General features: G+C 54.8%; 1 protein-coding gene and 1 long non-coding RNA gene across 6 annotated transcripts in view; one reads left to right on the top strand and one right to left on the bottom strand.

The window, feature by feature from the left end:
- IQSEC1 (IQ motif and Sec7 domain ArfGEF 1) overlaps positions 1–17537 on the top strand; it is a 236619-nt gene that overhangs the window by 50568 nt on the left and 168514 nt on the right. The gene's annotated exons all lie outside the window — the stretch shown is intronic.
- LOC132535270 (uncharacterized) lies at positions 227–3710 on the bottom strand. 2 transcript variants are annotated; one of them, XR_009547039.1, is made up of 4 exons: positions 3483–3710; positions 2854–2980; positions 2490–2743; positions 227–1529 (listed from the first exon to the last, which is right to left on the bottom strand). It is a non-coding gene; the product is annotated as an uncharacterized LOC132535270 (long non-coding RNA). The 2 variants fall into 2 exon arrangements; XR_009547038.1 differs by having other exon boundaries at positions 2854–2985; positions 3483–3709.

Here is a 17537-nt window from a genome sequence, read left to right as displayed (position 1 = left end):
ATAGACCCAGAGCTGCAGCTGCCCAGGGGAGCACAGGGAGGTGACAATCATGAGAGGATGGGCCACCAGAGCCCTGCGGCTGCAGAGGTGACTGACAGGACACATGGCCCAGGTCAGGGAGGAGGAGGAGGGAGCACCTGCTCAGGAGTGGCCTGACCCAGTGCAGACAGTGGGCGCCCTCCCCAGAGAGGCCTGGCATGGAGACCTATAGTCCTGGGTGCAGACGGGACAATCAGCACCAGGCTTACCAGCCAGACAGTAAAGACTCCTGGGGATGCCCCCATGGCACTCAAAACTTCACGGGACAGAGCACGAAGGCCCTGAGGATTTGGGGATGGCTGCAGAGTGCACCCCAGACTCACCTCTGTGGGGAGGAGAGGGCTGCGACAGCAGGGACTGAGCAGAGACCCCTGTACCCTACTTCCCTGGTTCAGTGTGGGCATCAGTGAGCAGACTGAGAAGCCCCACCCAGTGTGAAGACACAGGGACAGCCTGATCACCAGAGCAGGGCAGGGGACACCTGGGGCCCTTCAGGGAGCAGCTCATGTCACTAGGGTGACCAAGGAGTCAGACAGGTGCTGAAGCTCGTGGAGGCCTCTGGGAGGGAGCTTGAGAATGAGTGTCAGGGAGGTGGTGTGGTCCGTGACCATGTATCTCATCCTGGGTCAACTAAGAGTGCACCCCCATCACCCAGGAGCCACAGTGCACCCCTTAAATAAGGGTCACCCCAGGCCCTTACACACGCCCTCACTTGGTCACTGTGATTGTGAGAAGTGGGGCTATCCCTTTGCCACAGCAGAGCACCCAGGCCCCAGGGGGCCCGGGGACTTTATCTGAGACCCTTCTGCCAGGCAGCTGATGAGGCAAGGATCGGCTCAGGAAACGGTGAGGACAGTGCTGGGGCCTAAACTAGCTCAGGGACTTCAGGTGATGCCACCCAGAAAGAACTGAAGGAGGTTTCAGAGGGAGGGCTGAGGGTTCAGGGAGGAGGCTGTGTGTGGCCTTCCTCAGGGGCCTGCCGGGACCCTGGTTCAGGGTCTGTGTGAGATCCCATCCAGACAGGAAAAGTGCCCACGCCGGACTCTGCCTGTGTTTGAAACCAGACAAGTGGCCCGCTGAGCCGCTCCTCTCGCACATTTGGGAGTCACTAGCCTTCCTGAGTCCTGGCCTTCCTGCTGGCGCCTGAACTCAAGTGGGATGGATCCCATGCCTGGATGACATGGGCTTGTCACACACACACTCTGAGCAGGTGGCTCTGTGAAGGGGTGTCCAGGCAGCGGTGGGAGCTAGGCTGGAAGTGGGGGTCTGCACCAGCACCCCCAGCTTTCCCTCAGCTGCTCACTGGGCCCATCAGCCTAGCGCTGCTGGGGGCCACCTGTGCTCTGAGCGTCCTCCTCCTCTTTTGGGAGCTTCTGCGCTGGCTGGGCGAGGCTGCTTCTCAGCCCTGACTCCAGGCAAGGTTGTGGGGGTCCACAGGCAGGATCTGGTCCTCTCCATGTGCTGGGGTTCTGGCTGCAGGTACCAGGGCTCTGGAGGAAAGGCCCACTGTCAGAAATGGAGATCCCTCCCTTCCCACCTTGCTGTTCCCTCTAGTCTAGTTAGAAACCCCTCCCGGAGTTACCTGCATCTCTTAGGTATGAAATTCTGTGTTTAGCTTGTCTTAGGGATTTGCCCTGGAGAATACTCATGAGGGAAGGTGGGCCAGGTACTGGAGGAGCCTGTGTGCCAGGGCCTGCTGGTCCCCCGGCATCAACCCCCCATCACACCTCCCCTGGGCCACCTGCCTCCTGCCCTACATGAGAGCAGCCTCCCTGTGTCCTGTGGGCCTGGGTTCCCACGGCTAAGCCAAGCGCTCAGCAGTTCAGTGGTCCTAGAGGCATTCATCTCTTGTGTGGGGTCTCCAGTCAGCCTGTAGCCAGGACTACTGCTGTGTGCTGTATCCTCCAACCTCCTCATGGAAGCCACCTGAAGACCCATCCAGGAGCTGTGACAGGTGGAGATGGCGGCCCGGCATTAGCTGTCATCGCCTTGGGCACCTACCACCTGTCCTAGATGGTCACCACTGCACATGGCCTGCGTGCTGCCCCCTTCCCTCCTCACAGTCACAGGCCACAGAAATAGCTCAGGGCACAGCTGTCTTGCATGGCTGCCATTCGGCTCCTGCTACTGAGGTGAGTTGGAAGGTGACACATCCCCAGGTGTACTGACAAACTGAAAGTCTTGGTTTGAGCTCCATCCAAACTCCACCTGGTCTGTGTCACACAGTCCCTGCCCTCACAGAGCTGCTGTCTTAGGGGAGAAGGAACTCTGCTCTCTGTGAGGTAGACTCCCTGGGCGTGGGCTTTAGCTGCGGTGTTTGCTGTCTCCCCTGTGTCTCATAGGGCTTGTTCAGAGAGTGCTCACAGAGACTGATGCTCAAGAGCTGTGGGACGAATGTGTCTGCTGGGCAGCCCTAACTGTTTCAGGGAAGACCTGCATGACAGACATACAAAGAAAGGTCAGGCCTGACAGAGTCACTGGTGTGCGCGTGGCAAGGGGGCATCTCAGGAGAAGCTCCCCCTGGAGAGGTGGTGGTAGCAGGAGCAGCTGGATGTAGAGTGGAGGTGACTGAACAGAACTCGCCCTGTAGGCATGCCGGGCAGAGGTCCCAGCTTCCAGTGTTCAGAGCCTGGAGCCGGGGCCATTGCAGGGCTCAGCTCCATGCCCCACCCCCTGGTCCTCTGGGCCTCTGTCCAGCTGTGATCTTTGAGGACATCAAGCACAGATACAGCACAAGTGTGAGGCTGAGGCCTGGATCCACATGGGGGTCAAGGTCACCCCCACCCTCAGCACCAGGTTCGGGGCCCCACTCACCCTGGAGCCCAGGTAGCCGTCAGCAGAGAGGCTGTTAGCTTGCAGCTGTCACCGCTTCAGCTTCCATGTGAGGTCATGATGGTCCCTCCAGTAATGAGGAATGTAATTATAGGTTTCGAGGTTCCATCTGTCCTTTGTGAGTGGGGACAGGACAGTGTGAAATTCAGGGTGTGGAGAAGCAGATGGCTCGGGGCTGGGCCAGAGGCAGCCAGAAGTGGGGAGACAGGGAGCCCTGGAGGCAGAATATGAAGGGCCTGGGCCCAGCTGAGAGGGGTGCAGAGGGGCTTCCCTGGTGGGGGTGGCAGCTTCCACTGTCATTTCTTGTCCTGTCTAGGCATGCACCCAGGGCCTCCCAACTACAGGCCTCTGCTCCAGCTGGTCCCCCAGGAAGCACCGCTCTCTGCCCCCCACTCCCCACACCCCCCAGCTGGTGGGACTCTGCTCCTCTGGGCTTGGGGGTGAGGGTTGGGGGTGTCCCTGCCCCTGCTTGTCAGTGCCTGACCCCAGGACACTGGCCCTCCCTGTGTTGTCACTGCCCCTCACACTCTGGGGTGACTCTTGAGGGGGGGCTTGTTGTAAACCTCCTGGGTCTAGGGGACCCTGGGCAAGTCCTTGTCCTGAGATCATACCTGGGTGCCCAGTGACACCTCCCCACCTCTTCCCATGGCCTGCGTCCCTCTGCGCTCTGTCACATTCTGTTGGCCTTTCTGAGTCTGGAAGCTAATGGCCTCCAACTGCCTCAACTGCCCACAGCTGCCCCCAACTGCCCCCAGCCTTCCCTCTGCCCCAACAGAAACCTCAGGCCCCCAGCCCAACTGTAGGGCTGAGCTTATGACCTGATTGGTCAGCATCCTGGCCCTAAGCCAATCCCAGATGACTGGAAGACAGGGCCTGGTGATTGGGCAGATGGAGGCCAGGTGATCTGTGTCCAAGGAAACGTGTGAGCATCTTGCTGGTTTCTAGGTGGGAGAGTGTGAGGTGCTTGGAGGCAGGGCTAAGTGTCCAGCCACTGTGTCTATCTACCCACTGTCCCAGGAGGTACCCAATCTCACCCTCTCTCCACACAGACACATCACAGAACTCCTGTTCATGGGAGCTCCTCCCCTTCCATCTCCTTCCCAATCCCTATCCCCCTTTCGAAGGATGAGACGGCCTGTATGAGTTAAGGCTTGAGCTCTACTCCTGCCTAATGGCCTGCATTCAGTTCCCTCTAATAATCATTGATTCAGCCAGAATACTTCTGAGCATTGATGTGAGCCTGTGTGTTTTCTCAGCTGTGAGTTATTCTGGGTTGAGTACATGACTCAGAACTTTTCCATGGAAATCAAGACTGGTCTGGACACGTCTGGAGCCAGCTGCATGGCCTAAGGGAATGCCTTCTCTCTCTGGGCTTCTAGTTTTCTGTTCACAAAGCCAAAGTTGGGAGCTCCTGGAACTCTTACAGCTCTGACACGATCTGGTTTGGTCTAAAAACAGGTTTCTCCAGCTGTGAGTCAGCACCATGGACAGCGGCTGGAATGCTCCCTTGGTGACTGAGGTGAATCACAACCCTTCATTTGCTGTGGTCTAAGTTGTCCTTCTCTTTCTTTCTTTCTTTCTTTCTTTCTTTCTTTCTTTCTTTCTTTCTTTCTTTCTTTCTTTTAATGTTTTTTATTTATTTATTTTTAAATATTTATTTATTTACTTTGTTGCCCTTGTTGTTTTATTGTTGTAGTTATTAGCGTTATTGATGGTGTTATCGTTGTTGGATAAAACAGAGAGAAATGGAGAGAGGAGGGGAAGACAGAGAGGCGAGAGAAAGACAGACACCTGCAGACCTGCTTCACCACCTGTGAAGTGACTCCTCTGCAGGTGGGGAGCCGAGGCTTGAACCGGGATCCTTACGCCGGTCCTAGCGATTTGCACCATGTGCGCTTAAACCTCTGCACTACCACCCGACTCCTTGTTCTTTCCTTTCTTGACTGCTGAAGACCCCATGGGAAGAAAGGGATATATATCTAGGTGGATGCAGGACCCAATAACAAGCTGTGAACAGTGTGGCTGGATTTCCCTGGAGACTGGAGCCAGAACTGGAATGATGTGAGGTGTGAGGCAGCTTGGTTTCATCCACCACCTCAAGACCACAGGGTCACTACTCCCATCATCTTTCACAGCATTACACCTTCCTCTCTTTTAAGTGGTCTCTCTCCCTCTCCACTGCTATGATCCTAATCTTATGCACTATATATATCTTTGGTAGGAAAGCGAAGATAGACTGTCCCCCACTCTTGCCCATGTCCAGAAAGATTTGCTGAAGTGAGAACTATCTTCATGGAGAATGGGCACGGAGAAGCTGAGGCTGCAGGCTGCCAGGTCTGCACTAAAGCCAGCAGGCTCCTTTAAAAAAAATTATTTTTATTATTTATTCCCTTTTGTTGCCCTTGTTGTTTTATTGTTGTAGTTATTATTGTTGTCGTCGTTGTTGGATAGAACAGAGAGAAATTGAGAGAGGAGGGGAAGACAGAGAGGGGGAGAGAAAGATAGAAAGATAGACATCTGCAGACCTGCTTCATCACTTATGAAGCGACTCCCCTGCAGGTGGGGAGCCAGGGCCTTGAACTGGGATCCTTACGCCGGTCCTTGTGCTTTGCACCACCTGCACTTAACCCACTGCGCTACCACCCAACTCCCCCAGTAGGCTCCTTCTAAGGGCACTGGTTTCCCAAGTCACTGGAGACTAGCAACCTGGCTTAAGATCTTCCAGACAACTGTATAGAGCCTCTAGGTCAGCAAGTAGGTGTCAGTTCATATGCCATCTCTGATGAGTTGTCTGTGGTAACCTGCAATACAAAGCTCCGACTGAGTCCACACCTATGTATGTTCTAGTTTCCATCATAATCAATGTGTGCTGCAGTCAATTAGTGATGTCTTCAGTGTGTAAAGAAAGAGAAATACATGTATACATGCCATACACTTGTCAATGCTGACACACTCCCTTATTTTGGATGTGGGAAAACTGAGGCCCAAGGAAAGGCCAACTTCATCCAGTCTCTGGACCTTTTTCAATCCAATTTTTGGAGGGAAAAATTTTTTTTAACTCACAGCTTATAGACTTATTTGTAATGTGTTGACATTTTTTTTCTTTTTGACCAGAACACTATTTGGCTCTGGCTTATGGTGGCATAAGGGATTGAACCTGGGACCTTGGAGCCTCAGGTATTAGAGTCTGTTTACATAGCTATTATGTTATTTTCCCCACTCAAGAGACAGATTTGTAGACACAACCTTCGTCCTCCACATGGTTGGTGTCATGAGACAGGTGCAGGGCAACAGCAGAGCCTAGTCCAGAACAGATGCCCTGTGTGCTTGAGGTTAGAGTGGTGGTGGGCAACTATTCTGCTGAGGTTGGGTGAAGGGTCCTGTGAATATCAGTAGACTGCACTGGCTGATAGCATGGCTATCATGGGTTTTCCTCTGTCGCTACTGGTCTGCTCCCTGCTTCGTTTCTAAGTTACCAAGAAAGGATACTTGAGGTCTGACTTATTTCCCTGTCCTTTCAGCCCTCTGTGCTTATACTTCCGGTGTCTTGAAGCTTTCTTAAGTGAACACATACTCTGGATCGCTCTGTCTTAGAAAATCGACATTCCCCTCCCATCCATCACCATGTGATGTCTCTGTATACAAATATTTTTACTGGGTATAAAATTCTATAATGGCAGTTTTCTTTAGATGTGGTAAACATGCCACATTATTGATATCTAGATTGCATAATTATATGAGAAATCTGTTGTGATTGTTTCTGTATACAGTCTTGTACCACATGGCTAGGGGGTTACCATCTGAGAAATGCATCACCAGGCAGTCTCTCACCATGTAAATGTCAGAGTGTAATTACAGTATAAGCCAAGATGATATAGCCTATGCATATAGGAACCTCTGTCATGTATGTGGTCTATCATTGACCAGAATGACAAGCTTTCAGCAGTGTGTGGCTATGTGAATTTAGTGCATCTTTTTATTCTGGCTCCAGTGTTCTTGTTTATCTGTCAGCAGTTGAAATGTGACATGCCAGGAATATTCGATGTTTTTGTCTGGCATTCAACCTACTTGATAGTCTCTGTGCTTCCTGGAACTGTGATTTGGTTAATGTCAGCACATTTGGAAAAATGTTCAGCCTTTCCTTTTCCAAACATTTTGTGTAAGCCAGTGTTCCCATCCTCTTTCTTTTTTGGAGATAGCCTTTTCTTAGATTTTTCAGTGTATTAGTTGCCTGCACTCTGTAATGAGTTGAAGAAAAGTTGTGAATTAACACATCATCTGACCTGTCATCATTGTTCTTTTATGTGTGATATTAACACTTAGCAGATTTTTACATCTCAGTTTGCAGCCAGAAGCCCGGTTTTGTCTGCTTTCTTTTTCTTTATTTTTAATGTGGTTCTGGGGACTGAACCCAGGGTATCACTTAGGAACAACACTGCTGAACAGTTGCCCTGGCCCACTCTTTTTATTCTATATTTTTAGGTGCCTGCACGTGTGTGTGTGTGCGTGCGTGCGTGTGCGTGTGTGTGTAAAGAGGAGAGACACCAAAGTACCCTCTGCCATCCTTGGTGTCTGCCATCATTGGTGCTGCCTATGGTGCTTTCATGGGATGACAGGAATCAAATCCAGGGTCTTATGCATGGAAGGCATGCACTCTATCCAATCCAGCACCTGCTGGTCCCTTAACTTTATTAACATGGGCAAGTTTTCCCATGAAAGAGGGGAAGAAACTAGAGTATCGCTGCAAGTACGTGTGATGCCAGGGATCAAATCCAGAGCCTCAGGTGTGCAAGTCATGCAGTCTACCAGCCAAGCTATTTCTCTGGTGGCTAATTTTTTAAGCCTCTGTGCTGCACTGGCAGCAGAATTACCCCTTCATGAGTTGGGAGATTTTTCTACTTGAGATGATCTCACACGTGAAGCCTACCCGTCGTTGTGATAAGTGTCCTTGTCACTTCATGTCCTCGCCACACTTGAAGCATCCTATTATTTTTGCTGGTCTAGTGGCTGCCACTGGGAATCTCATCATCTGGATGCATGTGGCCTGATGGCTGCTGAGGTGGCAGGCCTCCTCCTCCAATCTCCCTCTCGCTTTCCCTCTTTCTGCTGCATGTCAGAAAGCCCAGCTGTTGGCCCTGGTGCCTCCCACCTGAGGAGTCAGGGGCCTTGCTCTGCTGCACAGTGGGTCCTGGACACACCTGTCCACACACTCCCCTTGTCATATTCAGCTTAGCCCTTGGTAGCTGAGGGGGTCTTGGGGCCAGTTCTGTTCTTTGTTTCTTTCTGTACATCCTCTCCACCCGCCCAGACTCTAACACATCCTCTGGGGCAGGGGCTCTAGTGCACAGGTACCGGCTCCCATCTGAACATGGGGAGTTTCGGGTGGAGCCCCACCCACACTCTCCACCTCCTTCACAGGGGTTGCTTCCATTGAGGGGGCTGTCTTTCCCCTGTTCCCTGCTGCAGGGCATCTGTGCTGAGACTTGGCATAGACCTCACCCACTGGGTGCCCATGCTCTGCCTCGCCTCAAACCTGTTTCATCCATCAGGCAAGTGGGCCCTTGTCTCTGGCTGCCTCATCCGGGTGACTGAGAAAGCCCCTCAGTACAGGGAGCCCCCGGGGCTCACAGGAGGGGACCCTCCCCTCAGAATCCTCTAGTCCTTTGCAAGGTGGGTGGGACGAAGGTAGAAGTTCCAGTCAGTGGTAGTGCAAAGATAAATTGAGCACCTTCAAGAAATAGTGAAATGGTTCACTTGGATAGTGTGCCGCTTTGCCATGTGCCAACCCAGATCCAAGCTCGACCCCCATGGCATTGAAGGAAGCTTCAGTACTGTGGTGGTTCTCTCTGTGTATCTGTCTCTCTCTCACTCCCACTCCGTCTCTTAACTGAAAAGGAAAGATGAAAGGAAGGAGTCAGGAAGGAAGGAGGAAAGGGAAGGGAAGGGAAGGGAAGGGAAGGGAAGGGAAGGGAAGGGAAGGGAAGGGAAGGGAAGGGAAGGGAAGGGAAGGAGAAATTAACCCCTTTGGTAACACACAGAACCTGGACCTGTCATTCTCCACAAATCATCTGCCTAGTTGAGCGCACACATTACAGCGCACAAGGACCCAGGTTCACGTCCCTGGTCCTCACCTGCAGAGGGGAAGCTTCACAAGTGGTGAAGCAGTGCTACAGGTATCTCTCTGCCTCTCTCCCTATCTCCTTTCCCCCTCACTTTCTGTCTCCAATAAATAAACAACAAAAGAGAAACAAAGATTAAAAAAAAAAAAAACGGAACAAATAATTTACCCTGAAGAGTCCCTGCCTCTCTCCAGGTGTCCCAGAGGCCTTTAGAAGGGGCAGGTGGCTTTGCTGGGACCTGTACAAGGCTCAGCTCCCTGCCTCCTCCCTGACCAGGGTGCATAGCGCGTTTGTCCACAAAAACCTTTCTGATGGAGCCGTCATAGAAGGAGGCTCTGGGGGCTCCCTGGGTGTGCAGGAACTGCGTTGTACTCGGTGCCCAGCATCCCTGGGGGACAGGTCCTGCCTGTGTGGTGCCCGCACCCCCCCCCCTGCACCGGGGAAACAGCTCCTTGGAGAATTTTCTGGTCAGGACCCGCCTAGGCCTGTCCCCTGGAGAGTCTCCCAGCTGAGAGGAGGAGGGGAATCACTTTCCCACTCGTTGGGCCCTTTGGCAGCCTGGACGCTCCCACCTACACTGTGTGGAGCCTGACGGGAAGCCTGGTTTGCACGTCCGCTATTCAGACCTGGCTATTCCCATCCTTCCTCTGGGCTTTGGGGCGCCCGCCCATTGGATCATTGGATCAGGACTAGTGGCCATACCTCACCTGCCCATAAGCAGATCCTGGATCCTGGATTGTGGGGTGCAGAGGCCATAGGAGCACTTAGGGCGTGCTGAGGTGGGTAGAGGGCACTTTGTGCCTGCCTGTTGCTGAGGTTTGACCCTCACGCCTCCTCTGTTCAAGACCCCAGGGCTCATGGAGGCAGGAAGGGCCAGCCAGCCAATTGTGTTTAGGGGTGGCTAAGTACCGCCCCCCCCACTGGCCTGCTGGTGACCTGGGGCCGGCCACTGAGGCTCTCTGAGGTGGCCCTTTCTCAGGCCACAGGGTGAGGAGGGTGGTTCTCCAAGCCAGGGGTGGTGCATTGGCACGAGGGCAGAGGTGTCTGGGCTGGTGTGAGAGCTCCTGGCCTAGGCACGGCCAGAGGGAAGTGGCAGGGCAGGGGTGGGGCCTGCGAGCCAGCCCAAGCCATACCTCGACACCCGGTGCCTCAGCACAAATGTTTTCATTCTGCTACGAATACAGAGATGCTTCTCAGAGTGGAAACAAGTGGACTAACTCCCCCTCTCCTGGGAGTCTGAGGATTGAGTGAGAACCTGCAAAGCAGTTAGAATGGGGCCGCACAGGGTGCCTGCTGAGTCAGTGATCACTGTCATAATAATGATAATTAACACAGAGCCTGGGGATTAAACTGCCCACTTGGTTTTACAACCAGCTCCACCAAACCCAGAGATCTAGCGGAACTCTGAAAGGGGAGGTCCCCTTAACACTGGGGTGGGGGTGGGTGGGGCGCTGGTCCTGGAGGCTCTGGACACTGAGCCCCTGTCCCAGGAGAAAGGTGCAAAGCCCAGGGTCAGCCCCCACACTCCTGCCCACACTGCTAGCTTGGGGTACAGAGGGCAGGTCTGTCCCTTAGTCCCATGATGGGAGTCAAAAAGGCCTGAGAAGCATAGAGGGATGTCCAAATGGGAACTGAGTCAGGGTCAAGCCCAGAGCCTCCTCCTGCCCTGGCAGGTAGGGCAGAGACCCCAGGACCAAGGAGCTGCTCTCAGGAACCTTGGGGTGCAGACTGGGGCTGGGGGAAGCTCAGTGGGTTTGTCTTTCTCCTGCAGGCACCCACCCCCATGCCCCACTCCCACACACCCCTGCATTGGCCCCCAGGGAGAACAAGGCCTTAGAAGAGGCATGTCAGCATTTCACAGAATGGGTTTCTGTAGAAACTGTTGGGGGTGGGCACCACATGAGAGGGCACCTGGTTAAGCTCATATAGTACTAAGCACAAGGACCAGTGCAAAGATCAGGTTCAAGCCCCTGCTCCCCCCACCTGAGTGGGCACCTTTCACGAGCAATGAAGCAGCTCCGCAGGTGTCACTCTCTCTCCCTCTCTCTTATCTCCCCTCCCCTCTCAATTCTCTCTGCCATATGCAGTAAACTGGAAAAAATGGCCGGCAGGAGCAGTGGATTAGTAGCGCCGGTACTGAACCCCAGCGATCCCCCTAGAGGCAGAAAAGAAACTGGCAGCATCACACGCGTCTGAGTGGTCAGGGAGGGGGAGACGCTGCGGTGTGGATGAGCCCCCTTCATGTTTGGGGTGCAGGCTGGGGGGGGGCAAGGGACTGACCTACACCCTGCGGGCCAAGAATGTAGCAGCCCTTTAGTTCTGGCTGGTGCTTTTTCGGAGAAAAGAACCTGGGGCTGGCGCGTGACATCACCACACACGCACAAAGACGTGGGTTCGAGCTACCGGCCACCACACAGGAGCGCCTCCAGGGGGGAGGCTTCATGAAGGGTGGGTGGTGCTGCAGTGTGTCTGTCTGCCTAGCCTTCTGTCTCCATTCTCTGTCTAAAGGAAAGAGAAAGTGACTACTAGGAGCAGTGGAGTCAGACAGGCACAGAGTCCCAGCAATAACCCTGGGGAGAAAAAAGAGGGAGGAAGGAAGAAGGAAGGAAGGGAGGGAGGGAGGGATTAGCTCAAGATTGCATGTAGGCTCTAAGAAGGGTCCCCTGCAGTTGGGCTCTGCTTCCAGCCAGGGCGTCCGTGTCCAGGGCTTTGGGGAGAGCACCTGCCTCCCTGCTGGGCAGCTTGACTTTGGCGGCCTTGACCTTACCCCTCTTGGGGAGTCCCGGAAGCATCTGTAGACTCTGTCCTGTGGAGGAAGAGGCCAGTGGCAGTAGGAGGACTCCCCCCAGGGAACTGGGGGTGGCCTCAGGCTTTTTAAAGACTGCTGCCAGGCGGAGGTTTGGACATTGTGGGCTGTTTTGACTCACACTTATTAAACAGCTTAATAGCAGCCCGGTGCGCCTCTTATTTTCATTCTAGTTTCAAAGCGAGCTGAGCTACACCTCGCACTGAGGTGTCTGCAGAGTAGAGCGACATAGCTCCCATTTGAAGGAAGCAGCCCCCCCCAACCCTGTCCCCGTGCCCATGCCCAGCTCTGTCTAGCTAGCATTGCCTCTGCTGTCCCCTTCCCTCCTGAGTGCTGAGCGCTGAGCATCCTGAAACACACAAGCATCAGTGCCCCAGCTAGTGTGCTGCTGGCGTCGGTTCTGGTTCACTGTGAACCACCCCCACCCAAGATAATCTGACATCAGGTCTGGCTTGATCCAGGCATTCAAATCATGTCCTCGGCAGTTTCTCTCATTTCTGTATTGGCTTCACTCGCAGGTCGAGTGTAATCATCCCAGTGGGCCCAGAGGGAAGAGGTTCTTTTTTGCAGAGGGTTCTGGCTTGGCCCTGGGTGCCATGTCCATTCTCTAAATGGCCAGGGGATGAAATCCACTGGTGAGTCGGGTCCAGGCTATGTGCTGACTCTTTGGTTCTGGGTTCAGAGGCGTAACTTCTCCCAGCCATGTGAACTAGGAAAGGCTGGGGAGAGTATTCAGAGAAGCAGACAGCAGGAAATGAGGGCTAGAGGGTGGGTAGGGGAGGTGGCCACAGATGCCATCAGTACCCAGGCATTGAACCAGTGGAGAACTCAGCTCATGACTGCCACCACCACCACCATCACCACCCCAACCCCACCATGGCTCAGGAATCAAGAGACCCCAACATTGACAGCAAGCAGGAGACACAGAGGACCAGGGCCGCTGGGGGAGTTCTCCTGAGAGCTTGGCTGGGGCTCCAGTCCCTCCCTGACAGACAGGGTTTATTTGGAGCCTCTAGTTGACCTTCATGCACCTCTGCTCTCAGCCCTCACAGGCACCAGAGGACTTCTGTGATGTGTTGGAACTTTTTAGAGTGTGGCGTGGCAATGTGTGTGAAGGAGCCTTAGTATGTCAGCGCTTTCGGCCAGGTGTTTCTACGTCTGAGATGTCACCCAACAAAAGCACCAGCTTCAGAGGCAGAATCTCATACTCCAACATGTTCACTGGGCTGCTGTTTATAGTCCGTGGGTGGCCAAGTTCAGTGTGGTGTCTGAGACAGAGGTTGCAGGTTGCCCTTTGAAAAGCTGCTTCGGGGGCAGGACGGTGCTGCACCGGGTTAAGCACCCATAGGACCCCTGTAGTAATCTGAGTTCGAGCCCCTGCTCCCCACCTGCAGGGGTGTGGATGCTTCACAAGCGGGGAAGCAGGTCTGCAGGTGTCTATCTTTCTCTCCCCCTCCCCTCCCCTCTCTGACCTGTCCAATAAAATGAAAAAATGGCCTCCAGGAACAGTGGATTGGTAGTGCCAGCACTGAGCCCTAGCGATAACCCTGGAGGCAAAAAAGAAAAAGGGAGAAAAAAGAAAGGAAGGGAAAAAGAAAGGCTGCTTCCAGAACTTGGACTGGAGTTGGTGTGTTGAACCAAAGTAAAGGACTCTGGAGTGGGAAAGAGTGTCCACATGTGTTCCTGAAACATGATAGTGGAGGAGGACCTGGGGGCGGGTCGTGTGTATGGATAGTGTTATGTGGAAAACTGAGAAATGTTACACATGTAATTGTCTTTTACTATCAACTGTAAACCATTAATCCCCCAATAAAGAAAAGAAAAAGCTGCTTCCAAGAAGATTTGTAGAAAGGCTTTCAGGCTTGACGTTCTGAGGTCTCAGGTTCAATCCTCAACACCACCATAAGTCGGAGCTTACCACTGTTCTGTTAAAAAAATAGCAATAAAATTGAGGGATGGGCACGGAATATAATGACTCCCAGGAGACCTTGCACATTATCACGTGTGATTCCCAGGTTCGAATCCCAGCACTAACTGAGCCCTGTGGAAGGCATCAGTGAAACTCCCCGGCTAGTGGAGCATTGCGGTACTGTCTCTCCTTCCCCCTTCTCTCTTTCCTTTTCTCTCAAAAAACAGAGTAAGAAAATCTCCCCAGGGAAGCCACCAAGTAGTGACATTGCCCATGCACAGTGCCCTTTCCACACACACACACACACCCCCCCCCCAGAGGATCTGAGCTCAGCTGGGGTGGCTGAGCGGGGTGGGTGTCGGAGATCTGGCAGTCATACCAGCAGAAAAGGCCTCTGACTGTGGGCTAAGTGTGTTTTTATTTCTCAAGCTCTCTGACAATCCAATCCAACGGGGGCTTCAGAGGATTAGATCCTGGGATGTGATAGCCCAAAGCCCTCTGTCCCACAGGACCAGGGCCCCCACTGCTGGAGGCTTAGCTGCCTGCCTGGCCCTTGGGCTCTGGTTCTGGAGTCCCTCCCGCCCTGCTGCCCTCCACCGCTCCAGCATAACCGCCTCCCTGCGAGTTCAAGCGCGCGATACCATCTAATTGCCCGGTGCCTTGACATTCAAGCCTGTCTCCTTTGTGAAGCGGCATAATTGATTTCTGGGTCCTTGAACATGGAGCTGGTGGTGGAGAAGGAGCTAGAATACTAAGCAGGGGACGGGCTGAGGACAACACTGCCCCCCCTCCTGCCTTCATTCATTCCCTGTGTCCTCACAGAGCACCAAGATGTGGAGTCCAGGCCCCTGCTCTGGGTCGGCCCCAGTCCCCGCAGGCGCTCAGATCCAGGGTGAAAGGGGCCGTCGCTGGGGGGAGGGGTGGAGACAAGCCGTAGAGCTTCTGGAAGGGGTCGATGGGGGGGTAAATTCCAGGTAACAGTAGGTGCTGTGGGGGCCTGGGGTGGGCTGGCATGGGGCACCCGCTTGGCTGAGAAGTATGGTGCACAGCCGCTGCCCAGCATCCCTGCCCAGGCTCTGAACGCTGCTCTCTCTCCCCACAGGTCTGAAAGAGAAGGCGGTGTCAGTGCCAGTGGTGTCAGGTAGGCGGCTTGGCCTCTGTCTTTGTGCCGGGGAGGGGGCAGGGGGGCTTGGGGGGAGGTGTCAAGTGGGACCTCCAGAAACCACATGCCAGGACATCTCTCTGACCGTCTCGCACCCCTGCCCTCCGCCTTGCTCTGTTCTCTGGCTGGATGCCCCAGATCCCCCTCTGCTGGCTGGTGTTGGTCATGTCCCATTTGCCTAAGTTGTGTCGGCCTGGAACCCCTCCTCCCGCGCCATGATCCAGTGCCAAGGTCTGGCTTGGGGCTTGCCGGCTGTTCAGTTCAGGGGAGCAGGTTTGTCCTGGAGGCTAGCAGCAGCCTGAGAAGATAGCAGCCTCACATGAAAGAGCCCCCCAACCTCACCCACTGGTGGCAGGTGGGGTCCAGGTCTCCAACCTCAGCGGGGACCAGATGCTTGTCCTGGGGTGAGGGCTAGGTGGGGGTGCCAGGCTGGGGGTCCCCAGACAGGCTGCAGGTGAAGAAGCAAAGCGGGTAGGGGCAGCCTCCGGGGCAGCCACAAGGAGCTGCTAGAGCGGTGGTGGGGTTCCCCATGCTGCTGGGGAGGGAGCGGCGGGGAGGGGGACCCCTGCACAGAGATTCAAGGCCTGAGTGTCCGATGGTCCTTGCAAGGTGGGAGTAGGGGTGGGCACCTGGGCTCTGGCCAGTTCCTCTGAGCTCTGAGCCCTCTGGAGTTTCCCCCAGGGCTGGGAGACAGCTCCACCAGGCTGCCCACCCTTTCATTACCGAGCTTGAGGCCCCGGACTCACCCCAAGCACCACAGGGGAGCACTGAATGGTGGATGAATCTGTGGGGTCCCTCCTCTTCTCACTCCCAGAAAGGTTTGAAATAAAAACCAGACCAGGAGGCAGTTTGCAAGGACCGCACCCTCTCCTGTGCTGGGGGTGTGTCTCTGTGTCTCTCCTGTGCTGGGGGTGTCTCTGTGTCTCTCCTGTGCTGAGGGTGTGTCTCTGTGTCTCTCCTGCGCTGAGGGTGTGTCTCTGTGTCTCTCCTGTGCTGAGGGTGTGTCTCTGTCTCTCCTCTGCTGGGGGTGTGTCTCTGTGTCTCTCCTGCGCTGAGGGTGTGTCTCTGTGTCTCTCCTGTGTTGAGGGTGTGTCTCTGTGTCTCTCCTCTGCTGGGGGTGTGTCTCTGTGTCTCTCCTGTGCTGAGGGTGTGTCTCTGTGTCTCTCCTGTGCTGAGGGTGTGTCTCTGTCTCTCCTCTGCTGGGGGTGTGTCTCTGTGTCTCTCCTGTGCTGAGGGTGTGTCTCTGTCTCTCCTCTGCTGGGGGTGTGTCTCTGTGTCTCTCCTGTGCTGGGGGTGTGTCTCTGTCTCTCCTCTGCTGGGGGTGTGTCTCTGTGTCTCTCCTGTGCTGGGGGTGTGTCTCTGTGTCTCTCCTATGCTGTGGGTGTCTCTGTGTCTCTCCTGTGCTGGGGGTGTGTCTCTGTGTCTCTCCTATGCTGGGGGTGTGTCTCTGTCTCTCCTCTGCTGGGGGTGTGTCTCTGTGTCTCTCCTGTGCTGGGGGTGTGTCTCTGTCTCTCCTCTGCTGGGGGTGTGTCTCTGTGTCTCTCCTATGCTGGGATGTGTCTCTGTGTCTCTCCTGTGCTGGGGGTGTGTCTCTGTGTCTCTCCTATGCTGTGGGTGTCTCTGTGTCTCTCCTGTGCTGGGGGTGTGTCTCTGTCTCTCCTGTGCTGGGGGTGTGTCTCTGTCTCTCCTGTGCTGGGGGTGTGTCTCTGTGTCTCTCCTATGCTGTGGGTGTCTCTGTGTCTCTCCTGTGCTGGGGGTGTGTCTCTGTGTCTCTCCTATGCTGTGGGTGTCTCTGTGTCTCTCCTGTGCTGGGGGTGTGTCTCTGTCTCTCCTCTGCTGGGGGTGTGTCTCTGTGTCTCTCCTGTGCTGAGGGTGTGTCTCTGTCTCTCCTCTGCTGGGGGTGTGTCTCTGTGTCTCTCCTATGCTGTGGGTGTCTCTGTGTCTCTCCTGTGCTGGGGGTGTGTTTCTGTGTCTCTCCTATGCTGTGGGTGTCTCTGTGTCTCTCCTGTGCTGAGGTGTGTCTCTGTGTCTCTCCTGTGCTGAGGGTGTGTCTCTGTCTCTCCTATGCTGGGGTGTGTCTCTGTGTCTCTCCTGTGCTGAGGTGTGTCTCTGTGTCTCTCCTGTGCTGGGGTGTGTCTCTGTGTCTCTCCTGTGCTGGGGGTGTGTCTCTGTGTCTCTCCTGTGCTGGGGGTGTCTCTGTGTCTCTCCTGTGCTGGGGGTGTGTCTCTGTGTCTCTCCTGTGCTGGGGCTGTGTCTCTGTGTCTCTCCTGTGCTGGGGCTGTGTCTCTGTGTCTCTCCTGTGCTGGGGGTGTGTCTCTGTGTCTCTCCTGTGCTGGGGGTGTGTCTCTGTGTCTCTCCTGTTCTGGGGGTGTGTCTCTGTGTCTCTCCTGTGCTGGGGGTGTATCTCTGTCTCTCCTGTGCTGGGGGTGTGTCTCTGTGTCTCTCCTGTGCTGCGGGTGTTTAATGCCCAGAGCTGTGACATGGGGGTCAGACATCAGTCACACCCTCTAGGCTAGAGGTGAGTGGAGGTGAGGGGTCCTCTTTAGATGGGGGAGCTCTCTGTCAGGACCCTGCAGAGACCCCCCAAGCATTTCAGTGGGTCTGCTGCCAAGCCTCCCAGCCACGCAGGCCCCTTGGCTGCCTGGTGCTTGTCCTTTGCTGCACCTGTCC

The sequence above is a fragment of the Erinaceus europaeus genome, chromosome 21 (genome assembly GCF_950295315.1).
Source record: "Erinaceus europaeus chromosome 21, mEriEur2.1, whole genome shotgun sequence".
Taxonomy (NCBI): Eukaryota; Metazoa; Chordata; class Mammalia; order Eulipotyphla; family Erinaceidae; genus Erinaceus; species Erinaceus europaeus.
The sequence above is the reverse complement of the archived record's forward strand: the minus strand, read 5'-3'. Positions and strand labels throughout refer to the sequence as shown.